At 44.9% G+C, this 13146-nt stretch overlaps 1 pseudogene; it reads left to right on the forward strand.

The window, feature by feature from the left end:
- Positions 1-3607: 3607 nt before the first annotated feature.
- LOC115299335 lies at positions 3608-4086 on the forward strand (annotated as a pseudogene).
- The last annotated feature ends 9060 nt before the right edge of the window (positions 4087-13146 follow it).

Consider the following 13146-nt stretch of genomic DNA (forward strand, 5'->3'; position numbering starts at 1 on the left):
TAGGATGCACATTCCATATCTGGAGAGAGATTTAAGGAATTGGCTCACATCACATGGGGGCAGGAAGTCTGAAATCCACAGGGCAGGCCAGCAGGCTGGAAATTCAGGCAAGAGTTGATGTAGTCTTGAGTTAAAAGGCTGGAGACTCATGCAGAATTCCTGTGTTGCAGTGTGGGGGCAGAAGCGCCTTCTCCCTCGGGAGGACCTCAGTCTTTGCTCTTAAGGCCTTCACTGATTGTGTGAGGCCCACCCACATCGTAGAGGGTAACTGCTTTACTCAAAGTCTGCTGACTGAAGTAGCGATTGCATCCAGAAAGTGCCTTCACAGCAACAGCCAGAGGTGTTTGACCCAAGAACTGGGCACCACGGCCTAGCCGGGTTGACACATAAAATAAACATCACGCAGTCTCTGCCATTCTTTGAAGGTGGGCATCTTCTGTCTCAGAGCCTTCACCCTCACTCTTGTCTCTGCCAGAATGTTCTGCTCTGGGATATCCACAGGACTCCTGGGTATTTGGATGTTCCTCCTTCATTTCCATTGGGTTTTGCTGGATGTCACACAGTGATACTTTCTCTGACAGCGCATGTTCAATTCCCAGTCCCCCTCTATTCCTGGCACTTCTTACCCTCCATTCCATGCTCTATTTTTGGCCATCTTCATTACTTATACTGAAAAACATACAAAAGTTAATGTTTTTTAAATTGTGGATCTTCTCCCTCCCTAGAATGTAAGCTGCAGCCCTGCACATGCATGGGGTGGGAGGTGGGTGGGGAGGGTTCCTGCTCACCCTCAGTACCTACAGCAGTGGTATTAGAACACAGTAGTCTTTCGGGTGGCTCAGTCAGTTAAGCATCTGACTTTGGCTCAGGTCATAATTTCACAGTTTGTGAGTTCAAGCCCTGTTATCAGGCTCTCTGCTGACAGCTCAGAGCCTGGAGCCCACTTCAGAGTCTGTGTCTCCCTCTCTCTCTGCTCCTGCCCCACTCAGGTGGTCTCTCTCTCCTTCAAAAATAAAAATAAAATATTAAAAAAAATTAGAACATAGTAGACTTTTAATAAATATTGGTTGAGTTAATAATAACAGTAACTCAAAATCCATTAAATACTAAGTGCCAGACACTATTTTGAACACTGTTCATGACTCATCTCATTTCAGTTTTGCAGGTTTTATGAAGTAAATCTTCATATCCTCATGGACAAATGAGGAAACTGAGGCACAGTGCTCTTACAGTGCTAGCTAGTATGTGATGGAGCCAGAATTTTAACCGAAATACTCTGACTCCAAATACTGAATTCTTAGCCACTCTGTCTTTGCTGTCAAATGAATGAAAATATGAACAAAATTAGAGTAATAATTTACTGTACCCATACCAGAAACAATAAATTTTGGAGTCAGACCTAAGTTAAAATTCCAGACTTTCTATAATTGGAATACGTGACTCAGACAAGTTTCTTGGTTTCCCTAAGTCTCAGCATCCTTATAACAGAAAAGGAAAAATCTACCTTTTAATCTACCAAATGTGAGTTGTTTTGATATACTGTACGTGTTCTTGATCTATTACTGCCCTCTAGTGGTCAGTTAAAAATAATGACTTCATGGGTACCGCCCCAAAGCCAATAGTTTCTACAAAATAAAACAGCTCATGGTTCTCGGTTTCTTTTGTCTCCTGGATCCTATTAGTCTTCAGTGTATAAGTGATGAGTCACACCATCTTTATATGCATATGTTTATTTTATATCTAGAAAATAGAGGAATCTACATGCAAAGTATTAAACTAATAAGAATATTTAGTAAGATTGCTGAATCCTGGATGATCCTGCGCGTCAGTAGCATTCTTATGAATGCTTATTGGATTGGCAACAGGAAACAAGAAAATATAATCAAAAGTATGCCATTTCCAATAGCAACAAAAACTATAAGGCATCTAGGAATATACATAACAAACTTTTTCTTTGTGAAGGAGTACAAATGTAAACATATTCTTCCCATACGATTTAGCAATCATGTTGCTTGATATTTACCTGAATAAGTTAAAATTTTACGTCCATGCCAAAGCCTGCACACAGATTTTTATAGCAGCTTTATTTACAATTGCCAAAACTTGGAAACAAACCCCAAGATCTCCTTCAGCAGTTGAAAGGAAAATTGTGGTAGAGTCAGACCGTGGAATACTATTCAGCACTAAAAAGAAATAAGCTATCAAGCCATAAAAAGACATAGAGGAAACTTAAATGCATATTAGTAAGTGAAAGAAGCCAATCTGAAAAGGCTGCATGCTGTATGATTCCAACTATATGACTTTCTGGAAAACGCAAAACTATGGAGACGGGGAGACGGTCATCGCTTGCCGGGGCTGTGGGGAGGAGTGGATAAGGCCAGGCAGAACACAGGAGTTTTACGGCGTGAAACTATTTTACAGTGAAACTGTTCTATGTGATACTGTAATGGTGGGTCTATGTCACTGTACATTTGTTAAAACACGTAAGGTGTACAACACCAAGAGTGAACCCTAATATGTGTCATGGACTTGAGATGACAATGATGTGTCAACATAGGTTCATCATCACTACTCCGATGCGGGATGTGCAGGTGTGGGGGGTGTTGACAGTGGTGTGGGGGGGGGAAGCAAAGGGTACATGGCAATTCTGTATACTCAGCTCAACTTTGCTGTGAACCTAACATTTCTCTAGAAAATAAAGTCCATTTTATTTTATCTTAAGAATTTCCTTATTTTGAGAGAGAGAGAAAGTGCAAGTTGGGGAGGGGCAGAGATAGAGTTAGAGAGAGAGAGAGAGAGAGAGAGAGAGAGAGAGAGAATCCCAAGTAAGCTCCACATTGTCAGTGCAGAGTCCAACACGGAGCTTGAACCCACGAACCATGAGATCATGACCTGAGCTGAAGTTGGATACTTAACTAACTGAGCCACCCAGGTGCCCCAATAAATTCTATTTTAAAAAGTAAAAGAAGGGGCGCCTGGGTGGCTCAGTCAGTTAAGCCCCCGACTTTGGCTCAGGTCAGATCTCACGTTTGTGGGTTCGAGCCCCACGTCAGACTCTGTGCTGACAGGCAGCTCAGAGCCTGGAGCCTGCTTCCAGTTCTGTATTTCCTTCTCTCTCTGCCCCTCCCCCTCTCATGCTCTGTCTCTGTCTGTATCAAAAATAAATAAAACATTAAAAAATTATTAAAAAAAGTAAAAGAAGACCTAAATAAATGGAAATATATCATTTGTTCATGGATGGAAATACTCAGTTTAGTAATGACGCCAGGTAACCTGCAAATACATTTATGATTTCAAAACTATTCCAAAAAAAAAAAAAGAAAAAGCCTGATAGGGTTTTTCATGAAACTAGTCAAAGTGATTCCAAATCCACATGGAAGTGTAAAGGTCCAAGAAGAGCCTAGAAAATACCAAAATAGGAAAAGAAGGAAGGAAGAAAGGAAGGAAGGAAAAACAAGGATGGAAGGAAAGAAAGAAGGAAAAGGGGGGAAATGAAAGAAAGGATAGCTACAAAGAAAGGAAATACCATTGTAAATTGAAACTGCACAGCCGTCAGATAGGTAAAATCCGTCTGATGACTTGTGCTCGGGCCCGCGGGGCTGGCAGGATGGGCAAGTGTCGTGGTCTTCGTGCTGCCGGGTAGCTCCGTAGCCACCGACAAGACCAAAAGTGGCATGATAAACAGTACAAGAAAGCCCATTTGGGCACAGCCCTGAAGGCCAACCCTTTTGGAGGCACTTCCCATGCAAAAGGAATTGTGCTGGAAAAAGTAGGGGTTGAAGCCAAACAGCCAAATTCTGCCATCAGGAAGTGTGTCAGGGTCCAGCTGATCAAGAATGGCAAGAAAATCACCGCCTTTGTACCCAATGATGGTTGTTTGAATTTCATTGAGGAAGACAATGAGGTTCTGGTTGCTGGATTTGGTCGCAAAGGTCATGCTGTTGGTGACATTCCCAGAGTTCGCTTTAAGGTCGTCAAAGTAGCCAATGTCTCTCTTTCGGTCTTGCACAAAGGCAAGAAGGAAAGACTAAGGTCTTAAGTTTTGATGATGAAGACATGACAATAAATTTTCATAAACCAAAAAAATCAGTCTGATGATAACAGGCTTTGGTGGTAAGGACTCCTAGAAATCCACAGGCTGTGGATGAGAGTGTAACTGTCACCACCACTTAGGGAGAAATTTGACAGTATTTTGAAAATTCGTACTCCCTGCAATCCAGCAGTTATATACCCTAGAGAATTTCTCCCAAATGTGTCCCAGGAGACATTGTCAAGTCCATTCACAGCAGCACAGCTAGTAGAGAAAAATTCCATCAACTGTAATGTCCATCAGGAGGAAAAGAAAGTACAGCATGTGCTCAAATAAAAGACAACTGAGCAGCAAAAAAAAAAAAAAAGACCCAGGCCTACACGTATCAATGTAATGCTGGATGGGTCAACAAGGTTTAGAAATAATCCACAGAATGAATTTAGAGAAATATTTTTTATTTTTTTAATTTTTATTTTAAGGAAAGAGAGAGTGGGGAGAGGGACGGAGGGAAAGGGAGAGAGAGAATTTGAAGCAGGCTCCATGCTCAGCACGGAGCCCATTGCAGGACTTGATGCCATGACCCTGGGATCACAGCCCTGAGCTGAAATCAAGAGTTGATGCTCACCTAACTGAGCCACCCCAGGTGCTCCTAGGAAAATATTTTTAAATAATGTTCTGGGTTTTTTTTAATTATTGAGTTAGAATTCACATGACAAAGTTCACCATTTTAACCATTTTGAAAGGTACATTTCAGTGGTTTTGGTTTTTTTTTTTTTTTAAGATTGATTGATTTTCAAGTAATCTCTACACCCACCATGGGGCTCAAAGTCACGACCCCCAGATCAAGAGGCACATGGTGCTCTGACTGAGCCTGACAGACGCACCCATTTCAGTGGTTTTTATTATATTTACAGAGCTGTGCAGCCATCACCAGCTCTAATCCAGAACATTTTTATCACCCAAAAAGGAGCCTCCTGCTTACTATGCAGCCACTTGTTCCTCCTCCTTCCTCCCCGTTCAGCAACCACTCTGGCAACTACAAATCTCTTTTCTGTCTCAATGGATTTGCCTACCCGGTAGAGTTGAATTCATACAAAATGGAGCCTTTTGTGTCTGGTTTCTGTCTTTATGTTTTCACGGCTGATCCGAGTTAGCATGTAGAGGCCTTGCATTTCTTTTTATTGCTTAATAATATTCACTTATGTGGATATACCATATTTTGTCAATCCATCCACCAGTTGATGGGCATTTGGGTTGTTTCCACATTTTGGCTATTCCAGATAGCGCTGCTATGAACACACTCTGTCTTGTTTGTAGAAACAGATTAGAAGGATACACATTGGACTAATAATAACAACAGCTCCTGGGAATCAAGGGAAGGAGAGAAATTGAACCAGGAGAGGTACAAAAGGGCCTTTAGCTTTATCTGTTGTGTTCTCTTTATTTTATATAAAAATATATCTGGAGCAAAAGTTTTAACTGTTGATTATTTTGGGCGATGAGCACATGGGTGTTTGTTATATTATTCTCCAGGCTTTAAAAAAATATTTAAGAATTTAAAAATTAAACCATATATATGCGTGTGTATATATATATATATATATATACACGCATATATATGTGTGTGAATATACATATACATATATATGTATATATATTCCTGTAACAAAGTTCTGGTGTTGGGAGGCTAAGGTGTCAGAGAAGAACAACACTGAGGGGTGAGGAGAGGCCAGGAACAAGAGGTCAAGCCCAAGGCCAGGAAGGAGCAGCTGGAAACTCTTGGAAGAGACACTTGGAAAGTTGGGGCAGAACCCCTTGACCCTGCCTGCACATCTTTCCTGGGGCCCCTCAGGAAGAGGGCCCAGATCTGGTGTCCATGATCCCTGGTGGCGGAGCCAGGACCAAGTCAAGAGAGAGAGAGAGAGAGAGAGAGAGAGGCTGTAACCCCCTCGATCCTCCTTCTCAGCCATGCTTCTGGAAGGAGTCATCCACTGCCCCCTTGCCACCCCATTGTCCTCACTTTCCATTTTCCTGAACCCTCTGTTCAGGACCAACCACAAAATCCGTGAGGCCTCATGCAAAATGAAAATGTGGGGCCCTTTGTTCAAAGGCTGGTGCCAAGGCAATTTCTAATTCCATGGGGGCAGCCACAATCTGGGTGGGGTAAACAATCAGGAGCCTTTAGTTCAAGTCCCTGGGCTCATTCATTTGCTCATGCATGCATGCATTCGTTCATTCATTCAAAGGAGTGCTTCATATGGTGGTGTGCTAGGTGCTGGGTATACAATGGTGAGCCAGACAGAGCTCCACTTCAAGAAGCTTGCATTCTAGTGGGGGCTGCGGATTCTATGGGGGCTGCGGACTGAATCCCAGACACAAAATAGATCGCCACAAGCTGCAGAAAGTGCTGTGAAGAGCAAGCAGCAGGACCTGTGAGATAGGCCCCTGACCACAAGAAAACCCCTGCCAGAGAGTGACGCTGCAGTAGAGTTCCCAAGGACAAGTGATATGGGGGGGCGGGGTGAGCCGGAGGAGAACATCCAGAACATTCCTGGCAGACTAGTGGGTGACACCTTCAAGGACTTGCAGGTCATATAGCAGAGCCAGGGAGGCCCAGATGAGACCGTAGAGGGGCCTCCACTATCCCAGTACCTTATTCATGGGATTCCATTTGTACTATTATTTCCTTAAAATTGTCTTTAAAATTGGCTCCCTTTGTATCCTTACCCTGAGCAAGAATATTCATGAAAAAGGATTGACTTACATTTTTTCTAATAGACAGCTGAAATTTAAAAAAAAATTTTTTTTAATTCCTCCATGTCCCACCTACAAACAATCCCCTTACCACCACAGTTTGGAAAATACTATTATCAGTTCCTATCTTAAGAGCCATGGGAAGCCCGAAACAGGATTTCAGCCGGGTACAGCCAGTGACATGGTCTCATTTACATTTTTGAAAAATTATTCTGGCTGCCGCGTGCAGAGTAGATGTCAGGGCGCCAGAGGGAGATGGATGAGGAGGCTGTTGCAGGGATATTCAGGGAGGAGCCTCCAGGATCTGTAGGGAGGAGGAGCTTGGCCTTCCCTACCAGGGCCCTACCGCACAAGCCCTACCCTTCACCAGAAGCCAAATCTCCTTTTTTTTTTTTTCCTATGTCCCTGTGCTGATTCAAGGCCTTTCCAGATAAGCGGATTCCTCTGTGATCCTCCCACCTCTGTATCAGCGCCAGCCCTGCTGGGAATTTGGACAGCATGTTCAGTGCACCCATGAGAACCCAGCTTCACGGGCAGGTTCAGGCTGACCGCAGTTAGGCCTCTGGGTCACATCCTATCAGGCCCCGTGGTCTCCAATCCGACAACAAGGGCTCCCACGACACCCCCAGTCAGCCCGCAGTTCAAGAACTAAGTGGTTTCTATCACCTGTAGGTTGATGGCTTGTAAACCTATAGGACCCAAAGTCTGCACCCTTAGCCACTGGTCTGCCTTGCTCCCAAACCTCGTTCCTTCTGCAGGACTTGACTCCCCTGACTTTTGCTTCCCTGCGGACTTGTTGTGTACCTGTTCTTCCACCCCCGCCCCACCAGAAGTGGCCTTCTCCATTGCTGCTTCCAAACAATTACCCCTACATTCTGTAAAACAACGGAACTTCTCCGCTTCTAAGACTCCTGCAAAACTGCCCCGTTCTTCCAATTCCATCAGCTTTTGGATGGGGGGGGCGGGCGGGTGACGGGACGGCTCCTGCAGGAGCCGCCAGGCGCTAAACGCCGAGGATCTCACGGTAACTATAAGGCTGGCTTTCTAGAGGAGGTGGTTTCAGACCTGTAGATTATGAAAAGCCTGGAGCTATCCTGGAAGACGGAGGGTGGGCTAAGGATAAGGAGGGCAGGAAGGGCAGAGGCCAAACAGTTTGAGAAGTCTTTGTTAGGACATTTGGTTCTGAAAGCCATGCTGAGATTCTGAAGGGATGAAGCAACGGAGTGGCAGGTCTGGCTTTAGCAAGATAACTCTGGCTGCTACCACCAAGAGCGGAGGGGAGTGGAGAGGAGACCCAGGCTGAGACCAGTTGGCGTAGAAGGCACAGCTGGGTCAGTCTGGGTTCAGGATCTAGGACTTGATGATTGGCTGGATGTGTTTGGGGGATGGGGTGAGGAAAGAACCGGGCCCCATGCCTGTGTTCTACTGGTTTGGGCAACTGGGTGTGAGGAGGATGGAGGAGCACCTGTTGTTAGCTAGGAACTGAAGACGTTCGCATGACTAAGACCAGCCAGGCGTCTGCCCTCACAGACACGTGCCCAGCTACAGGAGTACTTTCTAGATTTTCATGGGTTCTCGGAAGATAATAAGCAGAGTGCCGTGAAGGAGAGTCACAGAGGCAGCCGCTGGGGAAGGTGACCTCTCTGAGGAGATAATGCAGCTGAGACCTGGAGAATGAGACAGGGAAAGTGAGTCCCAGGAGAGGTCCCAGCTAATGCAAAGGTCTTACAGAACGAAAAGGCCAGTGTGGCTGGAGTGTAAGTAGGAAGCCAGGGAGGAGTGCTTCCAGATGAGCCTGGAGATGCTGCCTGAGACCCTTTCCTCTCCTGGGGGGAAGGGGGGCGGGGGGGGGGGAGACAACTGAATCCCACTCCTCTGACCCAGCCTAATTCCTTCACTGGAGCTTCAGATCCCACCCCTTCCTCCCTGGGGACCTTGTCTCATGGTTCTTCAGCCCTCTGGGAAATTCCGTCCTTCTGTGGGCTCGTCTCCTTCAGCAGTAAACACCTCTAGTCACCCTCATCTTTAAAAACTACCATGGGAAAAAAAAAAGTTAAGAAAAGAGGGGGGGCCTGGGAGGCTCAGTCCATTAAACACCCAACTCTTAATTTCTGCTCAGGTCATGATCTCATGGTTCCTGAGTTCAAAGAATCGCTGCTTGGGATTCTCTCTCTCCCTCTCTCTGCCCCTCCCCAGCTCATGCATATGCTCGCTCGCTCTCTCTCACTCTCTCTTTCTCAAAAATAAACTTTAAACAAAGCTTTAAAAAGCCTGTTGCATGAATTTGGAGTTTGAAATCCCTTCCAATTAGCACCACTGTCACTGTTCCTACCTGTCTGGACACTTGTTAGTCTCTCTCACTATCCCTTCCATGTGGGCCTCCCGTGAGGCTTTGGTTTTCTCTCTTCTCCCCTCCACCAATTCCTTTCATCATGCTCACGCTGATGGCTCACAAACATATGGTCGTTTGTTCATTCAACCAAAATGTATGGAGAACCTACTCTAAGGCAGACATTGTGCTCGGGGATACGATGGTGAGCAGGATAGGATGGTCCCTTGGCTGGGCGCAGATTATGGTCTGGTGAGATAGAACTCCTAGAACTGACAGACAGTGAGTGCTATGGCTGTGAAGGAAGCTGGCATAGTTAAGTAGTGGCAGTGCTGCCTGGAGAGGATGCTCATCAAAGACTTTTGGGGGGAGGTGATATTTAAGGGGGTGCCTCAAGAGTGAGAATGAGCCAGGCAGTAAGGGTCTGGGGGGTGCAGTGGAGAGCAAGTGCAAAGGCCCTGAAAGGAGGAGAGTTCAAGTGTAATACCCAAGATTTCTTTATCGTCCCCAAAAACCAGGAACCGCCAGGGAAACCGAGTCACGTATGCAAAAGCAAAGGGCTTTATTACAGGTTTAGGCTCGCCGGGGCCTAAACTCGGGCTCACAGATTCTACCTGCATGGTGGATCCATGCTGAGAGCCCCAAACAAAGGGGGGGTAGGGCTTTTATGAGTTTGGGAAGGGGGAGTTACAGGAAATTGTGACATAGGTACAGTGGTCCAATTATTATTACACAATATTATTGACAGCAGGTTTATCCAATTACAACATTTAGTGTTAACCAATCAGAGTAGACCCAGGACCCTCACATAGGATGTAACTAGCCTTAGCTTCTATTTCTAGGCCTGCCCTTAAGAAAGTTAAGGGTATTACAAGGGTGGTCCCTCTTGCCTTGGGCGATGTGTGCCCTTCTATTGTCTCAAACCTGCATCCTTACACTAGAAGCAGAAGGAAGGGCAGTGTGGCTGGAACAGGGGTGGCAAGGCATAAAATGAGATGAGATTGGAGAGAAAGGCCTTCATGAACTCCTGGGCCTTGTAAGCCACAGGAAAGAGTCCAGAGGTTAGTTGAACAGAAGTGAGAAACCCTGAAGGGTATTACCCGGAGGAAAGGATTTTCTAGACTGTTCCTGCTGCTGTGTGAAAAGCAGATTGGAAGTCAACAAGAGCTGATGCAGGTAGTCAACTAAGAAGCTATTACATTGGTCCAGGTGACAAATATTGGCGCGTTGCCTCTCTTCTGAGGGCCACCTCGGCTTGTATGGCCGGCTCTTTGCTGGACATCCTCCCTCCATCCTTGAGTCCCCATCTTTCACAGAGCCATTGCCATCTACCCAGTACCCTACGCTAGACACCTGGGAGTGTTTCTTTCTCCCCCACTCTCCACTGCATTTGTTAGGAAGGCTGAATGATTTTCTCCCTGCCCCTCTGAGTTCTTGGCTGAGGCCCCTGCGGCAGGAGGCAGGCTAAAAAGGGAAGAGGACGTGTGTGTTAACATGTAAACCTCAGGCATTCAGAGGAGATACCCAGGGAAAAACACGTAAGTCTCTGAGGTGGCTTAATATTCAGGCCTCGATATCATTTTGATAGGAAAAGGGGAGAGAGGATATGGGCCTCTTAGGGAGAGCACATGAGTTTTAGGAAAGGTGAAGGGTCCCTTAGAAGAATAGATGAGAGATAGAATAGTTTGTGACAAAGTTTGGGCGTGGCATTGACTTCTAGTCTCCTCTTCTGTGATATGAGTCAATCCTTTGTGGGTGACAAAACTCCCCAGGAGAGGACTGATTACCACTGAGTCCTCTTGGAGGGCAGATAAGGGGAGTTCAGAGAAAGCCTGTCCTGCATTTGCTGTTTTTCAAGTGTTCCAAATAGCAATTTTCTGCTATTTTTGAATAAACCCCCTTTTTTGCTGGTAAAATAATGGACAGTTTTATTTCTAAGATTAACAATCTTTATTCTTTTCCTTAGAGTTTGGCTTGTTTCAATGAGCAAGAATTGCTTTTTAGTTTGAAAGGGAAAGTAAGTTATGTCAGGAAAAAAAGAAGGGTCCAGATGGTCCCTTTTGAAGAAAACTTTTCTGGTCTGGGCACTTAATTACGACCCCCCACCCCTTGGATTTCCACTGTGTCCTCTCCAAGACATTTATCATGCTGTGATGGAATCTATTTGTTTGCATGCCTGTCTCCCATGCAATTCATCTTGGCTCCCTGTATCCAGCATACAATATGTGTCAGGTAATTGTTGGATGGACAGACGGATGGGTGGATGGATGGATGGATGGATGGATGGATGGATGGATGGATGACTAAGCCAAGTTACTTCTCTCTTAAGATCTGCCTGATATGTTATCTGTACCTCATTCAGAAGTAATTGTTCATTCATTTTTGGAGGTTTTGTTTCTTATGCCTTTGTCTTTTTTTTTCCAATAAACTATGAGCTACCACTCAAGGTCAGGGTCTGTGTCTGCTCCTTGGCAGCTACTCTTGCTTTACACACGTGGTTTTATTGAGCCCTCACAATGATTCTATGAGGCAGATGCTCTTTTACATATATGCTACCTTCATTAAGATGTAATTCACAAACCATACAATTTACCCACTTAAAGCATATAATTCAATTGTTTTTTTAAATTAAAAAAAATTTTTTTTGAGAGACAGAGAGACAGTGTGAGCAGGGGAGGGTCAAAGAGAGAGGGAGACACAGAATCCACAGACAGGCTCCAGGCTCTGAGCTAGCTGTCAGCACAGAGCCCGATGCAGGACTTGAACCCATGAATTGTGAGATCATGACCTCAGCTGAAGTTGGACGTTTAACCAACTGAGTCACCCAGGCACCCCCAGTTGTTTTTAATATATTCACAGAGTTGTACAACCATCATCAAAACCGATTTTAGAACATTTTGATCTTCTCTAAATGAAATCCCTACCCATTATCAGTCACTCCCCATTTCCTCTCAGCCTCTCTCCACCCCCAGTCCTAGGAGCCACCAGTCTACTTCCCATTTCTACCAATTTGCCTCTTCTGGACATTTCATGTAAATGGAATTTTACAATGTGCAATCTTTTTGACTGGCTTCTTTCGCCTATCATGATATTTTCAAGCTTATTCATCTTGCAGCATGTACTAGTACTTTTTATTACTGAGTAATATTGCATTGTATGGATGTCAAAATTACTAAGGACCAGGGAAGGACAGAGTGGATGGGGCACAATAGAATGGAGTTTTCCAATTTTATTGGAATCTTGATGAAAGGCAGACCTAATTCAGCAGGTGAAAAGTGGGACCTGAGATGCTACATTTCTAAGAAGCTCCCCAGTGATTGAGGGATGTGAAGGACTTCCACTAAAGGTGAGGGAGTTTGGGGCTCTTCCTTTTTAAAAAATTTTTTTTAAGTTTATTTATTTATTTTTAGAGAGAGAGTGCAAAGGAGGGGCAGAGAGAGAATCCCAAGCAGGCTCTGTGCCATCAGCACAGAGTCTGATGCAGGGCTCAAACTCACAAATTGTGAGATCATGACTTGAGCTGAAACCAAGAGTCAAATGCTTAACTGACTGAGCCACCCAGGTGTCCTGGGGCTCTGTTTCTTGTAAGGCATCCATTGTGGCTTTAACTCTATGGGCAATAGCTGTCAATCAAGAACACCCCCCATGAGAGGTTCTTTTGAAGAAGTTTAAGAGCATCCTGGCCCCCCGTTTTCTAACAGCTACCAGTGGTCAGGCCACGAATGTCACCCAACCCCCTCCCCCACTCTCCATTCCCTCATCTGCCAAGTTGGCGATAGCACCCACTTTCCATGACTGTTGTGAGGATCGAATGAAATGGTATGTGGAAACTTCAGTAAATGTTAGTCATCGTTATTACTAGCATAATTTTTGACAGCATGGGATTTAGAGCAAGAAAAAAACTCAAGTCTCGACCCACTCTTGCCAGCTTTGTGATCTTGGCCAGTTACTCTACAGAGCTTGGAATAGTGCCTGGCATGTAGGAAGCACTGTGCAATGTTCGCTCTTAATGTCATTATTTCCAAATAATAAT

This window comes from Suricata suricatta, chromosome 8, assembly GCF_006229205.1.
Source record: "Suricata suricatta isolate VVHF042 chromosome 8, meerkat_22Aug2017_6uvM2_HiC, whole genome shotgun sequence".
NCBI lineage: Eukaryota > Metazoa > Chordata > Mammalia > Carnivora > Herpestidae > Suricata > Suricata suricatta.